Raw genomic sequence first — 17636 nt, 5'->3', positions numbered from 1 at the left:
TCAGGATGGATGGCGAAGAGATTGAGATTGTTCACAGCTTCAGTTTGCTCTGCTCCTCAGTCAACACTCTTGGCACCAGCAGTCAGGAATGTTTCAATGTAGTATATATAATTTATCCCATCTTTCTCAGTCTCTTCCCAACCCCCATGTCAGTCTCATTTTACAACAGTGGCACTATGCGGTATTCGTCCTTTTGTGATTGAGATATTTTACCCAGCATAATGTCCTCCAAGGTCACCCATTTTGAAAAATATTTCATGAGTTTCTTGTTTTTCAATGTAGCATAGTATTCCACTATGTGAATATACCACAGCTTCTCTATCCATTTGTTTGTTTATGGGCACTTAGGTTGTTTCCAACTCTTTACTATTGTGAACATAGCCGTGATAAACATGGGTGTGCATATATCTGCTTGGGTGGCAGTTATGGTTTCTTTGGGGTATATTCCCAGTAGTGGAGTTGCTGGGTCAAATGGTATCTCTATTTGCAACTTTTTGAGAAAGCACCACATCACTTTCCACAGTGGTTGCACCATTTTACACTCCCACTAACAGTGAATAAGGGTTCCAGTTTCTCCACAACCTCACTAGCATTGGTTGCTTGCTGTTCTCTTAAATTTTGCTATTCTAACTGGGGTGAGATGATATCTCATAGTTGTTTTGATTTGCATCTCTCTTAGAGCTAGGGATTTTGAACATTTCTTCATGTGTTTGTTGGCCATCTGAATGTCCTCTTTGGTGAAGTGTCTGTTCATATCCTTTGCCCATTTTTCAATTGGTTTATTTACCTTTATCTTATTGTGGTGCTTGAGTATTTTATAAATTCTAGATATTAAGTCCCTTTTCTGACATGTCATTACCAATTTTTTTTTAAATCTGTGGCTTCCTTTTTTTAAAAAAAATAATTTAAATTTTATTGGGAAAAACATGTTGGGGATACGAGGAGGTTGGGAGCAGAAGGGTGAGGATGGGCAGGGATGAAAATTACAGGGATGTAGTTGCCAGGCTGTACAATTTGATTGGTGGGGGGAGCAGGTGAAGGAAATGAAAAGGATCCAGTGGGGACCAGATGATATAGGGCAATGGTAAGCATAGTCCAATGGTGATTAAACAAACTGTCTTATTCACTTGTGGGTTTCTCATTTGGGAATTGGGCACAGACTCTTTGGCTTCTTCATGCTGAATAGGGATGTTGATGTGTAGGGAGAAAGGGAGCAAACTTTATCACCTTACTGGTGGTCTTGGGTTAAAGCTGCTTGCCTTCTTGTTCTGTTAGAAGATATTTTCCTGACATTTACTCCCCTTTGGACTACAAAGTGTTTTCCCAGGTGGGTTCAGTGGGGATGGCTGACTGAACCTTGAGGCTCCATTCTCCTTTGCTTCTGTGGCTTCCCTTTTTACCCTTTTGGAGAAGTTTTTGGATGTGCGTAGGGATTTGATTCTTAGAAGCTCCCATTCATCTATTTTATCCTGTCCTGGTTGTAAAAAAATTATTTTTAAATAAAATTTGTTCAATTGTTATTTTGTACATCAGGTTTTCAACCCTTTGTACATCGGGTTTTCAACCCAATGTACAAAATCACAAGCAAATTTTATTAAAAAAAGAAAGAGTATTGAATGTACCATGGACTGCTAAGAAAACGAACAGGTTCATCCTGGAGAGGGTTAAACCAGGCTGCTCCTTGGAGGCAAGGATTTTGAGGCTTCATCTGACATACTTTGGACATGTTGCAAGGAGGGACCGGTCCTTGGAGAGGGATGTCGTACCTGGGAGGGTGGAGGCACAGCGCTGGAGGGGAAGACCCTCTATGAGGTGGACTGAGTCAGTGACTGGGGAAATTGGGGTGGGTGTATTGGACACAGTGAGATTGGCACAGAGCAGAACTGGGTTTAGGGCATATAAAAACAACAATTGTGATTTTAACTAAAGGTTATAGAAAGTTAGATTTTCATTCATTCATTGTTGTACATTTTACACCTTCTCCCTCTTTTCCCGCTCCCATAGCTCACCTTTTTTTTTTTAATATTCATTCATTGTTACACAATTGCCTCCCTCCCACCTCTACCCCAAGTCCTCTTTGCAGTGTACCTCTTATTCTAGGCTGTTGTTGTTCATATAATGTTGTTATGTGCCATCGAGTCCCTTGTGATTCATAGAAACCCTATGTACAAGAGCCCTAAATCCTGCTCCATCCTGTGCCAACCTCTCCATCTCCAACAAACCTACTCCCATTACCCCAATCACTGAGTCAATCCATCTCATTGAGGATCTTTCTCTCTTGCACTGTCCTTCCACCCTCTCAGACATGATGTCTCTCTCCAAAGACTGGTCCCTCCTTGCAATATCCCCGAAGTATGTCAGTATCTTCAGAATCCTTGCCTCCAAGGAACAGCCCTGTTTGTATAATGCCTAATCATATATTCCTTTCCCTCCCCAATACTTTTTTTAAAACATTTACCCTAGTTTATTTATAAAATTCGAATACATAGTTTTTGTTTGTTTGTTTGTTTTTAATGTGTGTACCGTCAAATCAGATCTGACTGATACAGGAGGAGATTGTCCCTCCTTCTGCAGGAGAGTGTCTGGTGGATTCAAACCTCACATCTCTGGGATTGCAGTGCAGCTTCTTGCCACTAGGCCACCAGAGCTTGCCAAATACATAGTTTTTGAGAACAGATTCTTTCAATTTTCCTTACCCCCTCCACCCATTAAATTGTACAACCCCATGATTAATCCCCCTTCCCCCTGCACATCCTCATCTTCTTTTGGTACTTTCTGGGTCATTTAATATAAATGACCATAAAATCTTTCAATATTGTGACTCGTGATTTAAATCTGTTTTTCAGTTCTCTCGCTTGATAAATGCAGAGTGAATCATTCCCTTTTTATTCTCCTATGGCAGCTCTCTGCATATTCCATTATAACATTTTGTTTTGTCCTCTTAAGCTGCCCTTTTAAATCGTCTGTTCAGTTCTTTTACTTTGACATGTTTTCCCTTTGTTTTGGTTTCTTGATGCTCCAGTGCAATTTTTAGAGTCTCTCTGACATCCATTTCAGTTTTTCTTTCTCTTCTGATTTTGTAATAACCTTCCCCCCCCTTTTTTTTTCATATGGATGATATCCTTGATATCATCCCACAATGCATCTGGTCTTCAGTCATAGGTGTTCAATGCCTCAAACTTATTCTTTACATGACCATGAAATAGATTCAAGATCATATCTTGGTTACTGTGAACTTATTTTCATTTTCTTTGGCCTCAGTTTGAACTTGCATATGAGCAATTGATGGTCTGCCCCTCAGTCTGCACCAGGCCTAGTTTTAGCTGCTGATATTAAGCTTCCCCAATGATTTCTTCCACAAATGTAGTCATTCTGATTCCTATGCAGCCCCTCAGGTGAGATCCATGTGTAAAATACTTTTTATAAAAGGTATTTACAATGAAGAAATCATTGTCAATACAAAATTGGATCATTCTATTTCCAGCCTCATTTTTTTTTGGGGGGGGGGACACCAGAATGTTTTATTCAGAAACATTAACACACTTTTCCCAGGACAGTTCACACTTTGATGGCGGGTGAGGCCGTCTCCTCCTGGGAAGGCACAGAATTGCAAGCCAAGTGGGGAAGGGCAATCCTTTACAAGGCTATTCTCTACAATTTCCTGGTAGAGAGGGGTTTAACTGTTAGTTTTAATGGGCTGAATTGTGTCCTTATATGTCAATTTGGCTGGGCCATGACTGTTTTGAATAATAATGTAATGTGGCAGTTACGTAAGAATCCCATGATGTGATCTGATAATATCACCTGTAAAAGGATGAGGGTGGAGTGCAAGCCCTGAATCCCATCACAGCCCTGAACAGACTTGATGTAGGTGCTGGGTCCCTGAGGTTTGGCCTACAGCACCTTTGTTCTTCTAACAGATGAAGGGAGAGAAGGGAGCAGAGAAGAGGGAATCCTCGGATGCTTTTTGGACCCAGGCCCTTCCTATGTGGTGAGCCTAGATCTAGGCTAAGATTGAAGCCAATACACAGGGAGGTCTCCCCGGAATGCTGGGCCTACACATAGGGAGGGACACAAAGGCCTCCCTCCAGGACAAACAACACCCCTTCCCCTAGAGTCAACATGCTGGATCTGGGATTTCAGTCTCCAAAATCGCCAAAGCTTCACCTCACATACTGTGGGCATGTTGTGGGCAGGGCCTATTCTGTGAAAAAGGATGTCAAGCTTGGTAAGGTGAGGCATCACCCAAAGACTCTGAGCCAGACAGACTGACACAGCTGACTACAACAATGGGCTCCAGTATGTCAGAGATTATGAGGATTCCAGACTCATTTCTATTACCAAGTCCATATTTTCCAACTACTATTCTTTCTCTACTATTTCCCTGTTCTTCACTGTTTCCCACTTTTACATTCCAGTCACCAATTATCATTAACACATTTTATTTTTCCTTCAAAAAATACTTTATTCCTCAAGGGCTCACTCCTCCACCCTAAAGTCCTAAAGTCCTAAACACCTGCCTCAGGCTGGTCCAAGCTCTCTTCATCCCGCCCCCCGCCCCAATCTGTGAGGTATATGGCCTGGGGAGCCATGGCATATGAGCCCTAGCATTCCAGAGAGCTCAGGGCCACCTGATGACTTGTACCTCCTTTTCTCTGGTCACTAGGGTCACCATCTGTGCTAGCCTCAGATCCACTGAAGACTCCTCCAGCTCCAACACTGCTTCTTGAATTTTTGGGGTGTTCAGGTGTGGGGAAGAGGTTCCTGTTTGAAACTCCAAACTCCTGTCACCCCAACACCCTCCCTCCTTTGTCCAGTGCTTCTGCTATCACAGCTCAGCAAGGAGGGGTGATCTAATGCAATGACTACTCGGCCCCTCCCACCTCCTGAGTGGTCCAGGATGGGCAGGGGCCACTGACAGGACCTCTCCTCTCAAGGCTAAAGGATGCTTCTCATTCCGTGTGGACCGAGAAATTCCAGGCTCGCCCTGAACCATAGTGGGGACATCACCACTACCCGCTTTGGGCTTACTACCAAAAAGTAGCGAGCTACTGCTTAGGGGCCAGGCTGAACCAAAAGTCGGGGCTGGGAAGGGGAACCTTGACGAAAATGGCATTGATAAGACCACAGCAGTCATTTCCACCATCTGCAGCCACTGAAAGGAGATGTGCATTTTCAGATGTGCCTTCAGCTGAGAGTCTAGGGTTTTGAAGGATGCATCAGAGTCAGCCAAGCAGAATCTTCATTGCCCAAACACCCTAACATTATTTCATTCTATGGCCACTTAAGATGTCAAGGCCTCAGCATCCTGGGAGGAAGATGTTACCCTTTCCAAAAGGTGTGGAGGCTGGGTCTCCCCATTTTGCCTCAATAGTCCTGTGTCTTCTTGCCACAGGCAAGGTCAGGCTGGCTCAGCGTATCCCACATGAGCAGCATCTCATAGGGCAGGAGGAGATGCACCAATAACAGCTCATTGTAGACTCAGGGGTCGAAAGAGAGCAGCCGTGGTGATGGCAGCTGTAAGTCCCCATGCAGATGCCACTGTGCCTGGTGGGCTTCAGGCCCTTGTGCTCCAGGTACACACCCAGGAAGACATGTCAATGGGAAAGAAGTCCAGGATGTTGGGAGCCTGGCACAGGCCTGCGGCCCGGAAGCAGGACAGCAGGAAGTTGCCACAGTAGGGTGAGTATCACTTATTCTGTGCCATCATCTTGGGTATGTAGTACTTGCTCCAGGTGACCCGCATGGGGCCCACATTCTCAATCAGGTGCTCCATGAAGAGGTGGCTCCTTGGGTCTGGACTTGCAGGTAGGCAACCATGTTGTCAATGTGTGTGAAGACATCATCATCCTTGTTCAGGAAAATGGCATTGCTGCAACGTGTCTCCCACCGGAGGAACAACGCCTGCTTGAGTGTAAGGTTGAAGAAAGTGTTGTGGAAGTCCCACTGTGGGATGCCCCCCTGCTCCTCCAGAGCCTGTTCACCTTATGGGCCTCCAGCTCCCCAGGGGCTGTCCCCACCAGGAAGAGGCTACGCACCAGGGCACCCTGCACCTCATGCTCGCGGCCCCATGTGCGCCGCACCATCTCTCGCCGCTCATAGTTGGCCAGCAACGATTCGATCACCAGCAGCAGGAAGACCGGCTGCGTGCACTTGCTGGCGGACACCTACTGCAGCAGGGGTAAGTTGTGCTTATACAGCAGCAAGTTGCGCACCTGCTTCGGCTGCCCGGTGAAATCCAGCTGGGCGGCTACCGAGTTGTTCGCCTGGCCCAGGGAGGGTGGCGAGCTGTGAATCAGCACGGGCCAGGCCACCATGGCCTTGGCAGGACTGGGCGGCTCCTCCGGGACCTGGCAGGCAAGGAGGCCGAAAAGAAAAGCGAGAGAAGAGTGAAAGTACCCAGGACAAGGGCCAGGGCCAGGCCCACACTGGCTCCGGAGGGCCAGAGCCACATCACTCCACCTGACAGGTGCCTGGTGGGGTCTGGGGCATTTGGAAAAGGCCCCTTGGCTGCTCCTTGTTTGACCTTGACCTTGTTTGGAGATAAGCTCCTTACAGATGTTAACAGATTAATATGGGGCCATGGTCCAGTCTAATGGTCCTCGAGACTTTTGGGATGTTTATGTTGGGTTCTGACAGCAGCTTCCAGGATCTGGGTTCCGCTGGCCCCAAGAGCAGGAGGGGCGGCTTTCACCTGGACCAGGGTCTTCCCTCCGGCATTGCCCCTTCCTCCCGCCGGGACCTCTTCTCCAACGGGGCTGAGTTTCCTGGTGGCCTCTGAGAAGATTCCCCTCATTAACATAGCTTGATTGCATGTTCGGTCCATTTCAGGCTGCAAGTATGAAAAATTCTCCATTTCTTTCTCTTTGCCTCTAGACGTGGAAGCATATATTTGAATGATAAATAATTGTGTTAATGGGTCTTTCTTGTATGCTTATGGTTAATTGTCTATCTCTCACAACACTGTATTTCAGGACAGAACTTGAAATGGACTTTTTAAACTATGAGTGCAACACCATTCTTCTTCTGTTTTTCATTCCCTGCATAGTATACCATATGATTATGATTCAAAGTGGCCAAAGCTGGTCCATCTCTTCTCAATAATGCCTAGTATGTTGACAATAATGTGTTCCATTTCATTTTTTTAACAATTTTCAGTTTTCCAACATTCAAGCTATGTACATTCCATGTTCCAGTTGTTAAACGATGTTATTTTTTTCCCCTCTTTTCAACTGACTACACTACTATAACTATCCTCTTTATTTAGTGTTCATAGGGTTTTCAAGGCTTGTTACTTAGGAAGTAGATGGCTTATCCTGCTGCTTTGTCTGTCTTAATCAGGGAGCTCCACCAAAACCTGTCCACCATGGGTAACCCTTATGGCATTTGACAAACCAGTGGCACTGATTTCACTATCAGATCAACCCCAAGTTATTTCAGTACAGCAAACTGACAGACAAGTGCTGTACCACTTAGAACACTGTTCTCTCCAAACACAATTAACACTAACCTGAGGGTTGCAGACCCGAGGTCCCATTCAATCTGTATGCTGAGAAAATGATTTAAGAAGCTGGACTCTATGAAAAGGAGTGTGGCATCAGTATTGGAGGGAGACTCATCAATAACCTACATTATGCAGATGATACAAGCTTGTTTGCTGAAAGTGAGGAGGACTTGAAGCACTTGTTGCAGAAGATCAAGGGATGCAGCCTTCAGTATGGATTTATCTCAGTGTCAAAAAAACAAAGATTCTGGGGAGTTCTGGTGGCCTAGTGGCAAGGACCTCCCAGAGGTCCGTGGTTCAAATCCACCAGATGCTCTGCCAGGGAAGGAGGGACAATCTCCTCTTGTACCAGTCAGATCTGATTTGACGGTACACTCACACAAAAATAATAATAATAAAAAAAACAACCAAAGATTCTTACCACTGGACTGCTAGGCAACATTATAATGGGTGGAGAAAAGATTGAAACTTTCAACAACTCCATCTTGCTTTCATCCATAATTAACACCCTTGATATCAACAGTCATATGGAGTCATATTACACTGGGAAAATGCCGTTAGGGACTTCTCCATATTATTGAGAAGTGATAATGTCAGTTTGAGGACCAAGGTGCATCTGATTTAGGCCATAATCTTTCCAATCACTTGCTGTGCAGATGAGACCTGGACAATAAATAAGAATGACAAAAGAAGAATTGATGCCTTTGAGCTGTGATGTTGGAGGAGAGCATTGAACATCCCACGGATGGCCAAAAGAATAAACAAGTATGTCTTGGAGATGGTGCAGCCGGAGTGCTCTTGGGAGGCAAAGATGATGAGGCTTCGCCTCCCATACTTCAAGCATGGTGCTAGGATGGGCTATTCCTTCGAGAGGGACATGATGCTAGGAAAGGTTGAGTGTTGACCAAGGAGGAGAGGTAGACCCTTGACACTGTGACTACCACAGTGGGGTCTAGTGTGTCAGGAAGTATGAAGACAGCACAAGATGTGACAGGGTTCCTATGGTTGTTCATAGGTTTGCTATGAGTCATACTCAAGTGGCTTTGTGGCATGAAGCTGCACTGCAATCCCAGAGGTACACAGTTTGAGGCCATCAGCTGCTCTATTGGGATAAAGATGTGGAACCTTCTCCCACACGATTAACTGCCTCTGAAAACCCACTGGAATGTCTGTCAGCAATGGGTCGGTTCCAACTCTATGGTATACAACAATAACAGCAACACAACTGGCACAGTATCACTTGGCACTGTATGAATGGGTTGAAGTATATTAGAGGTGATGAAGATGGAATAAGATAGGGCAAGATTATGCTCCATTGATAATGGGGTTGTTGTGAGTTATAGTTGACTTGACAGCACCTAACAGCAATAAAATAAAGTAGTACTAGTTTTCTAACTTTGTTCTTTGCCAGGTTATTTTAGTTCTTCTGATTCCTTTGCCTTTCCATATAACTTTTAGAATCAGCCTGAAAAATCTTTTTAGAGTTCTGATGGAATCTATAGATCAATTTGCGGAGAAATGTCTTCCTAACTAATGCATGTTGTTGTTGTTTTGTGCTGCTGAGTCGCTTGAGACACTCATAGTGACCCTATGTACAACTGCTCTGATGATTGCCCTGTCCTGAGCCAGTCTCACTGACTCTGACACACCTACCCCTAGTTATTGTATGAATGCATCTCATCTGGGATCTTCCTCTCCCATAGTATTCCTCCACCCTTCTGAGCATGATGTCTTTCTCCAAAGATCAGTACTGGTCACATGCCCAAAGTATGTGAGACAGAGCTTTAAAATCCTCACCTCCAAGGAAAAACTTTATTTCACCCTCTCCAAGACAGACCTGTTTGTTTTCTTGATAGTCCATGTTATGTTCAAGACTCTTCTCCAGCACCACAACTCAAAGGCATAAATTCTTTATCTGTCATCCTTAGTCATTGTCTAGCTCTCAGATGCATAGCAAGTAATTGCAAAGCCTGGATCAGGTGCACCTTAGTTTCTAGAATGACATTGTTGCTTCTCAGTACTCTGGAAAGGTCCTTGACAGCAGATTTATCTAATGCAATTTGTCTTTTGATTTCCTGACTGCTAGTGCCAAGAGTGTTGATTGTGGAGCCAGGCAAGCTGTAACTGTTAACAACCTCAATCTCTTCTCCATCTATCCAGGGTACTTACTGCCAATTGGCCCACTGGTGAGGATATCTATCTTCTTGATGTTGAGCTTCAATACATATTGAAAACTATAGTTCTTGACCCTCTGCACCAAGGGCTTCAGGTCCTCCTCAAAGATACAAAGATAACTTAGGTTGTTGATGAGTCTTCCTCCAATCCCGATGCCACATTCCTCCTCATAAAGCCCAGCCTCCTAAATGATCTGTTCTGCATGAGGCTGGGGGGTAGAATGAGAGAATAATGCACAAGAATGATTTATTCATAGCAAATACCTTTTATAAGAAACATAAATTATGTCTATACACATGGATTTCACCTGATGGTATGCACAGGAATCAGATTTATAACATCTGTGGAAGGAATCATTTGAATCAATATCAGTGGTATAAACTAGGCCAGGTGCTGATTGCAGAACAGACCATCAACTACTCATATGAAAGTTCAAATTAAAGCTAAAGAAGGTAAAATCAAATTCACAGGAATCAAAATTTGACGTTGAGTCTGTTCCATCTAAATTTAAAAACCAACTCAGGAAAAGGTTTGAAGCTTTGAACATTAATGAATGAAGACTAGATGAGCTGTAGGAGGATATCAAGAATATCCCCACGAAGAATGGAAAAAGCCATTCAAAGAAGAACAAAATATCAAAATGGATGTCAGAAGAAACTCTACTAAACAACCTAAGCACATGATGGATTTATTTCTTTAACTCTCCATTTACTTAGGTACCTAATTTTTCATTAGTAATTTCTAGTTTTCTGCATATACGTACTGGACAATGGACAATTTTTTTAAAAAATTCGTATGTAAGTTTTTGAGAGTTATTGTAAATGATACTTTCTTTTTATAATTTTAGTTTGTAAATATCCATTGTTAGTATATAAAAACATAATTAATTCTTAAACCCTGACTGAGGCTTTATTCTGTGACCCATGAAACTAGTTCGTTCTTTAAAAAAAATAGGAAACAACCCAAGTGCCCATCAACAAACGAATGGATAGAGAAACTCTGGTATATTCACACAATGGAATACTATGCAGCATTGAAAAGCAAGGAAGTCATGAAACATTATGCAAATTGGATGAAACTGGAGGACATTATGCTGAGTGAAATATCTCAGTCACAAAAGGACAAATACTGCAGAAGGCCACTGTTGTAAAACGGGACTGACATGAGGGTTGAGGAAAGACAGAAAAGGAGGAGAGGAATGATGTTTATTGCATTGAAACAGATGAGGGAGAGAACTGTTTAAAAGGGATATATGAATGTGTATTCTTGTCATGACAGAAGTCCAGAGTGAAGGCTGTATAGTGGAGTGGATTTGGGGGGAGGGATTGCAAAACAATGAGTTTTTCTTTTTATTTTCAAGGACAAGAGTGAATTAGGGGGTGGGCAGGGGAAAAGTGCAACAATAAGTGACTTGAAACTCTAAGTCTCTGTAAACTTTCATTAAAATTAATTTTAAAAAATTTAAAAGAGAGCTTGGAAGCAGGAGTGGCATCCACTACAGAAAAAACAAAACGAACAAAACAACCTTAATTAGTTACAGTGATTTACAGAAGATTCGATAGCATTTTCTGGACAAAGTTTCATTGACAGGGTTTAGTTCTTCCTTTCCAACTTGTCTTTCATTTATATACCTTGCTTAGGCTAGCTAGAACACCCAATGGAACTCTGGCTATAGCACACATCCTTGCCTTGTTCCTGGTCTCTGGCAGAAAGCACTCAGTCTTTCATCCTTAAGTACAATATGAGTTGTAGGGGTTTTGTACCTGCTCTTTATCTCTTCCTAGTCGTTCTCTCCTATTTGTAATTTGTTGTTTTTATCATTAATAGATATTGAATTTTGTCAAATACTTGTTCTCTCTAGGGAGCTCTTTCTGGTGGCCTACTGGTTAAGGGGTTGTACTGTCAAAGAAAGGTGGTTTGAATCCATCAGCTGCTCTGCCAGGGAAAAGACAGGCACTTTCCTCCTCAGAGATTTACATAATCTGAAATCCAAGGGAGGGTCAGCTCTGAGTTGATTTTGACTTGACAACAATGAGTTGAGTTTATTTGTTGATCTATTTATGATCAATTTTATTTTGTTTTGCCCATAGAACTCTTCAGTATTATAATTTAAGACTTTAATTTCTCTTCAGTTCTTTCAGCTTGAGGAATGCTGAGATGGTCTTCCCTTTTGGTTTTCTTTTTTTTTGTTCTTTAGATAGCACCAGCTCAATAACTTTATTTATTCATGAGGAAACAGAGGTATAGAAAGATTAACGAAGTGGTTTCTTGCCAACATGACAGAGTTGATTGATAGCAAACACTGGCCTAGGACCTGGGTCCTCAGTTGGAGGCATTATCTGTGTCATCTCTTCTACTGCCATAATATTTATTCTGTGATCACCATCTAAACCCCTTGCCATCTCCATGTAACTCACTGGAGTGGACATTTCCTGCTTCAGAAGCAGACTGGTAGCAAAGGAAGGCTGTTCTGAGACAACTGTCAGCAGGTCATCCTCTCTGCGGAAACTTCACTTAAGAGGAACAAGATTATGCACATTCATGTTTATCGTGGCTTTGTTCACAATAGCAAGGAATGGGAAACAACCTAAATGCCCATCAACAAACGAATGAATACAGAAGCTGTAGTATATTCACACAATGGAATACTACACTGCAATTAAAAACATTTATTCAAAATGGGTGACCCTGGAGGACATTATGCTTAGTGAAGTATCTCAGTCACAAGGACAAATACTGCATGGTGCCACTGTTGTAAAACAGGACTGACATCGGGGTTGGGGGGAGACTAAGAAAGATGGGTTCAATAATGTATACTGCACTGAAACAGATGAGGGAGAAAACTGTTTAAAAGGGATACGTGATTTAGGTATTTTTGTCATGACAGGAGTCCAGGACGAAGGCTGCATAGTGGAGTGGACTTGGGGGGAGGGATTGTAAAACAATGAAAGAATTTTTCTTTTACTTTTCCATGACGGTAGTGTACTGGAGTAGGTTTAGAAGGGGAGAAAAGTGCAACAATAAATGAATGGAAATCTAAAGTCTCTGTAATTTTTCATTGAAATTAATAATTTTTAAAAGGTAGCATACATAAAAATGCACTACCAAAAAAAAAAAAAGAGGAACAAGCTTGAGGCTGTTGGAGTCGCCACATTCAAGCAGGTCGTTTGTTTACTAGTAGTGCAGCATTCGAGTGTACAAAGCGTCTGCATAGAATCTGGCTGCTCCAGATGACTTCCAACCTGGATTCCAGCCCCCCAGCCCCCGTTTTAGTTTTCTAACCCAGTTCTTTGTACATTTTGTTGTAATGTTTTGCTTTGTCTTTCTGAATTGTCCTTTGACTTCTTCTATTAATTTCTCTTACTTCAGCATCTATTCCTTTTGTTTTGGCCTTTCTACATTGTAGTGCTAGTTTCAGAGTCTCTTCTGATATCCATTTAGTCTTTTCCCCCCTTTCTTGTCTTTGCAATAACCTTTTCCTTTCTTCATCAATGATGTCCTTTGATGTCACAACTCATCTGGACTTTGGTCATTAATGTTCATTGTTGTTGTTTTTGTTGCTATATGCCATCGAGTCACTTGCAACTCATAGCAACCCTATGTACAAGAGCCCTAAACGCCGTTCTATCCTGTGCCAACCTCGCTGTCTCAAACACATTCATTGTCACCTCCCCGATCACAGAATTGATCCATCTCATCAAGGGTCTTCCTCTCCTGCACAGTCCCTCCACTTTCCCAAACATGATGTCCTTCTCCAAGGACCAGTCCCTCCTTGCAACATGCCCAAAGTATGTCAGATGAAGAATCAGAATCCTTGACTCCAAGGAGCACTCTGGCTTCACCCTCTCCAGGACAAACCTGTTTGTTCTCCTAGCAGTCCATTATATATTCAACACTCTTCTCCAGCACCACAGCTCAAAGGCATCAATTCTCTATCATCCCTATTCACTGCCCAACTCTCCGATGCATAGCACATAATTGCGAAGACTATAGCCTGGATCAGGGGAACCTTAGTCTCTAGTCTGATGTTGTTGCTCTTCAATACTTTTGAGAGGTCCCTCACAGCTTTTTTGTCTCTTGATTTCCTGGCTGCTGTTACCAAGAGTACTGATGCAGAATAGATTATCCGGGAGGCTGGACTCTATGAGGCATCAGGATTGGTGGAAGATTCATCAACAATCTGCGTTATGCAGATGACACACCCTGCTTGTTGAAACTGAGGAGGACCTGAAGCGCTTACTGCGGAAGGTGAAGGACTGCAGCCTTCAATATGGATTAAGGCTCAATATCAAGAAGACAAAGATTCTCACCACTGGGCCAATTGGCAGCATCAGGATGGATGGTGAAGAGATTGAGATTGTTCACAGCTTTAGTTTGTTTGGCTCCACAGGAAAAAAAAAAGTATTGCCATGGGAAAGTCTGCTGTTATGGACCTCTCCGAAGTACTGAAGAGTAATTGTGTCACTCTGGAGACTAAAGTGCACTTGATACAGGCCATGGTCTTTGCAATCACTTGCTATGCATCAGAGACCTGGACAATGACCAGGGACAATAGAAGGAGAATTGATGCCTTTGAGCTGTAGTGCTGAAGAACAGTATTGAGGGTACCACGGACTGCTAAGAAAATGAACATGTTCATCCTGGAGAGGGTTAAATCAGGCTGCTCCTTGGAGGCAAGGATTCTGAGGCCTCATCGCAGACATACTTTGGACATGTTGCAAGTAGGGACCAGTCCTTGGAGAGGGATGTCATGCTTGGGAGGGTTGAGGGACAGCACAGAAGAGGAAGGCCCTCTATGATGTGGATTGATTCAGTGACTGGGGTAATCAAGTTTTGTGTTCGGAGACAGTGAGATTGGCACAGGACAGAACAGAGTTTAGGGCTGTTGTTCATAGGGTCTCTATGAGTCACAAGCGACTTGATGACATATAACAACAACAAAGGTAAGGATGTTGTTATTAGGTGTCTCAAGTCATCCATGACTCATAGTAACTGTATATATTTAACAATAGATGGGAACCTTACCCTATAATGAACTATCCTCACGATCTCTCCAAGGTCCTGATAGGGCTCTTCTAGATCTGATGTGGTGGTATTTATTGGGCCTTTGGGCCAAAGGCCCTCAAGCCTGATATAAGCTTGTCCTGTTTGAAAAATTTGATGTTAAGGAAGCCGATGGACTTCTCGGAGAATGGGTGTTACCTGATTAAGAAGATTATAGGTGGTCTCAGATACTTTTTTGTGCGAATCTGATTAAGAAGATTATGGGACTGTCTTAGACCCTATTGTGTGCAAAGCTGTAGGGTTCCTGATGCTAAGTTAGGAGGGCCAAAGATGAAAACCCAGACCCTAGCTGTATGTGGAGCCCCAGCATTTCTGACGCAGAACACTTGATTGTGCTTAAGCAAAACCTATACTTGGATCAGGAAGCAGTCCTCAGAACAGAGCAAGGAAACACTGCATCCATCAAAACCAGGAAAAGAAGGGGAGCTCTTGTGGCCTAGTGGTAAGGAGCTGCAACTACAATCCTAGAGGTGCACGGTTCGAATCCACCAGATGCTCTGCCAGGGAAGGAGGGACAATCTCCTCCTGTACCAGTCAGATCTGATTTGACGGTACACTCACACAAAAATAATAAAATAAAAATTAAAAAAAAAAGCAGGAAAGGATTGTGTCAGGGATGAGTCCTGTCTCCGTATCTTTTCACTCTCTATGTAGAACAGATCATTCGGGAAGAATTTATGAGGAAGAATGCTGCATCATGGTAGAAGGAAAACTCATTAGTAACCTATGTTATGCAGATAAAACAACCTTGCTTGCTGAAACTGAAGAAAACCTGAAGCGCTTGCTGCAGAAGGTCAAGGACTGTAGTCTTCAATATGTATTGAAGCTCAACATCCAGAAGACAAAGATTCTCACCACAGGGCCAATTGGCAGCACTATGACAGATGAAGAGATTGATTGAGCTTGTTAACAGTTTCAGCTTGCTCTGCTCCACGACCAACACCAGCAGTCAGGAAATCAAAAGATGAATTACACTGGGAAAATCTGCTGTCAGGGACCTCTTCAGAGTGCTGAAAAGCAGTGATGTCAGTCTAGAGATGAAGGTGCGCTTAATCAGGCCATGGTCTTCGCAAACTTGCTATGTGTCAAAGAGCTGGACAATGACTAAGGATAACAGAAAAATAATCGATGCTTTCAAATTTAGTGGAGAAGAGTCTTAAACATACCATAGACTGCCAAGAGAACAAATAGGTATGTCTTTGAGAGGGTGAAACCAAGTTTCTCCTTGAGGATTAGGATTTAGAAGCTCCATCTCATATACTCTGGGCACGTGGCCAGGAGAGACTGATCCCTGGAGAAGGAATCATGCCTGGAAGGGTGGGGGGACATCATGGTAGAGGAAGAGCCTGGATGAGATGGATTGATACAGTAACTGGGGCTACTGGGATTGGTGTGTCGGAATTAGTGAGACTGATTCACGACAGGGCAAGGTTCAGAGCTGCTGTACATAGGGTCACTATGGGTTTCAGGCAACTCAGTGGCACACAACAACATGATCTCTGTCATGTTCAAGTCCACTGTGGTAGTCACAATGTCAGTCCATCTTATTGGGGGCCTTCCTCTATTTTGCTGACCTTCTACCTTTCCCAGCATTAGGACTGGTTTCTCCTGAAAATATGCCCACATAAGTGAGATGAAGTCTCATCATCCTTGCTTCTAGGAAGCACTCTGGCTGCACTTCCTATAATACAGATTTGTTTGTTCTTATGGTAGTCCATGGGATATTTGATACTCCTCTACAACACCACAATTCAAAGGTATTGATTCTTTTTGGGTCTTCTTATTCACCCAATGTACAACTTTTAGGTGCATATGAAGCAATTGAAGAGACCATGGCTAGAATCAGGCATGTCTGAGTCTTTAAACATGCTCTTTAGAACTTTGGGAAGATCCTTGACAAAAGATTTTCCCAATGAAACACTGTAAAATGTAAAAGGAGCAGATACCAACATAGGGTGGGCGAGTCTGACTTCTACTTGCTTCATAAAGGCGAACGTTCCCCATCAATAATATTCATAATACCTTACACATATCTCATGGTCAGACATGCCATACTACATGCTCCTTCCCTTATTTTTAAAATGTAATTTAATTTTATTTGTTTATTTTCTTGTAGTGTACCATCGAATTGGAGCCTACAGGCACAGGAGGAAGTTGTCCCTCCTTCTCCAGCAGATCATCTGGAGGATTTGAACTGCACACCTCCAGTACTGCAGTGCAGCTTTTTGCCACTATTGCTCCTATCTTTTTAATTAAATTTTATTAATTTTAATGAACATTTACAGAGATTTGGGGTTTCCATTCATTGTTGCACTATTTTCTCTACCCTCCTCTCCAGTTCGTTCCTCTTTTTTCTTTCCCCCTTGAAAGTCTGTTTTAATTGTCCAATTGCCACAGTGCTTGTCAAAGCCAGTTCTGATTAATCTCCTTTGTCAGCGTGTCCTTTGCCATTCCCTATCACTCCTCCCTGAGAGAGACTTCACCCTTATTCATAAGGAAAAGGGGATAGCGTATTCTCTTAGCTACTTCTTGCTGAAAAGGGACGCTGTAGCTTTCAGGGTGAAGATCTTCTCTTACTACTCTAAAGGGCCTCTTTGGCAGTAGGAAACACATAGACTATCGTGGAGATTGATTTTAAAATTTAGATGCACTGTTATCAATTGTGTTTAGCCATACATGTTCAAATCCTTGAAGATGTATCATGGAAGTGTTGCAGCCTAGAAGACACAAACTTAACTAACAAATTAAAAGAACATGAGTCAAAAATTAAAAAGCAATAATATTCCAAGTAGAGGCTCTAATAGTGGCACAAATCAAGTTACAGAGGGAAGGTAGTTCTTAAAATAAAAGGCCTATTGACTAGCACTTTGTCTATTATAGTATAAAGGTTAGG

General features: G+C 42.9%; 1 pseudogene; it reads right to left on the bottom strand.

Moving 5' to 3' along the window:
- Positions 1 to 5367: 5367 nt before the first annotated feature.
- Positions 5368 to 17636, bottom strand: part of LOC102855064 — a 59857-nt pseudogene continuing 47588 nt past the window's right edge.

This window comes from Elephantulus edwardii, unplaced genomic scaffold (assembly GCF_000299155.1).
Source record: "Elephantulus edwardii isolate Elephantulus edwardi_28Jun2011 unplaced genomic scaffold, EleEdw1.0 scaffold00291, whole genome shotgun sequence".
NCBI lineage: Eukaryota > Metazoa > Chordata > Mammalia > Macroscelidea > Macroscelididae > Elephantulus > Elephantulus edwardii.
Note: the sequence above shows the minus strand (reverse complement) of the source record. Positions and strands in the feature narration are given on the sequence as shown.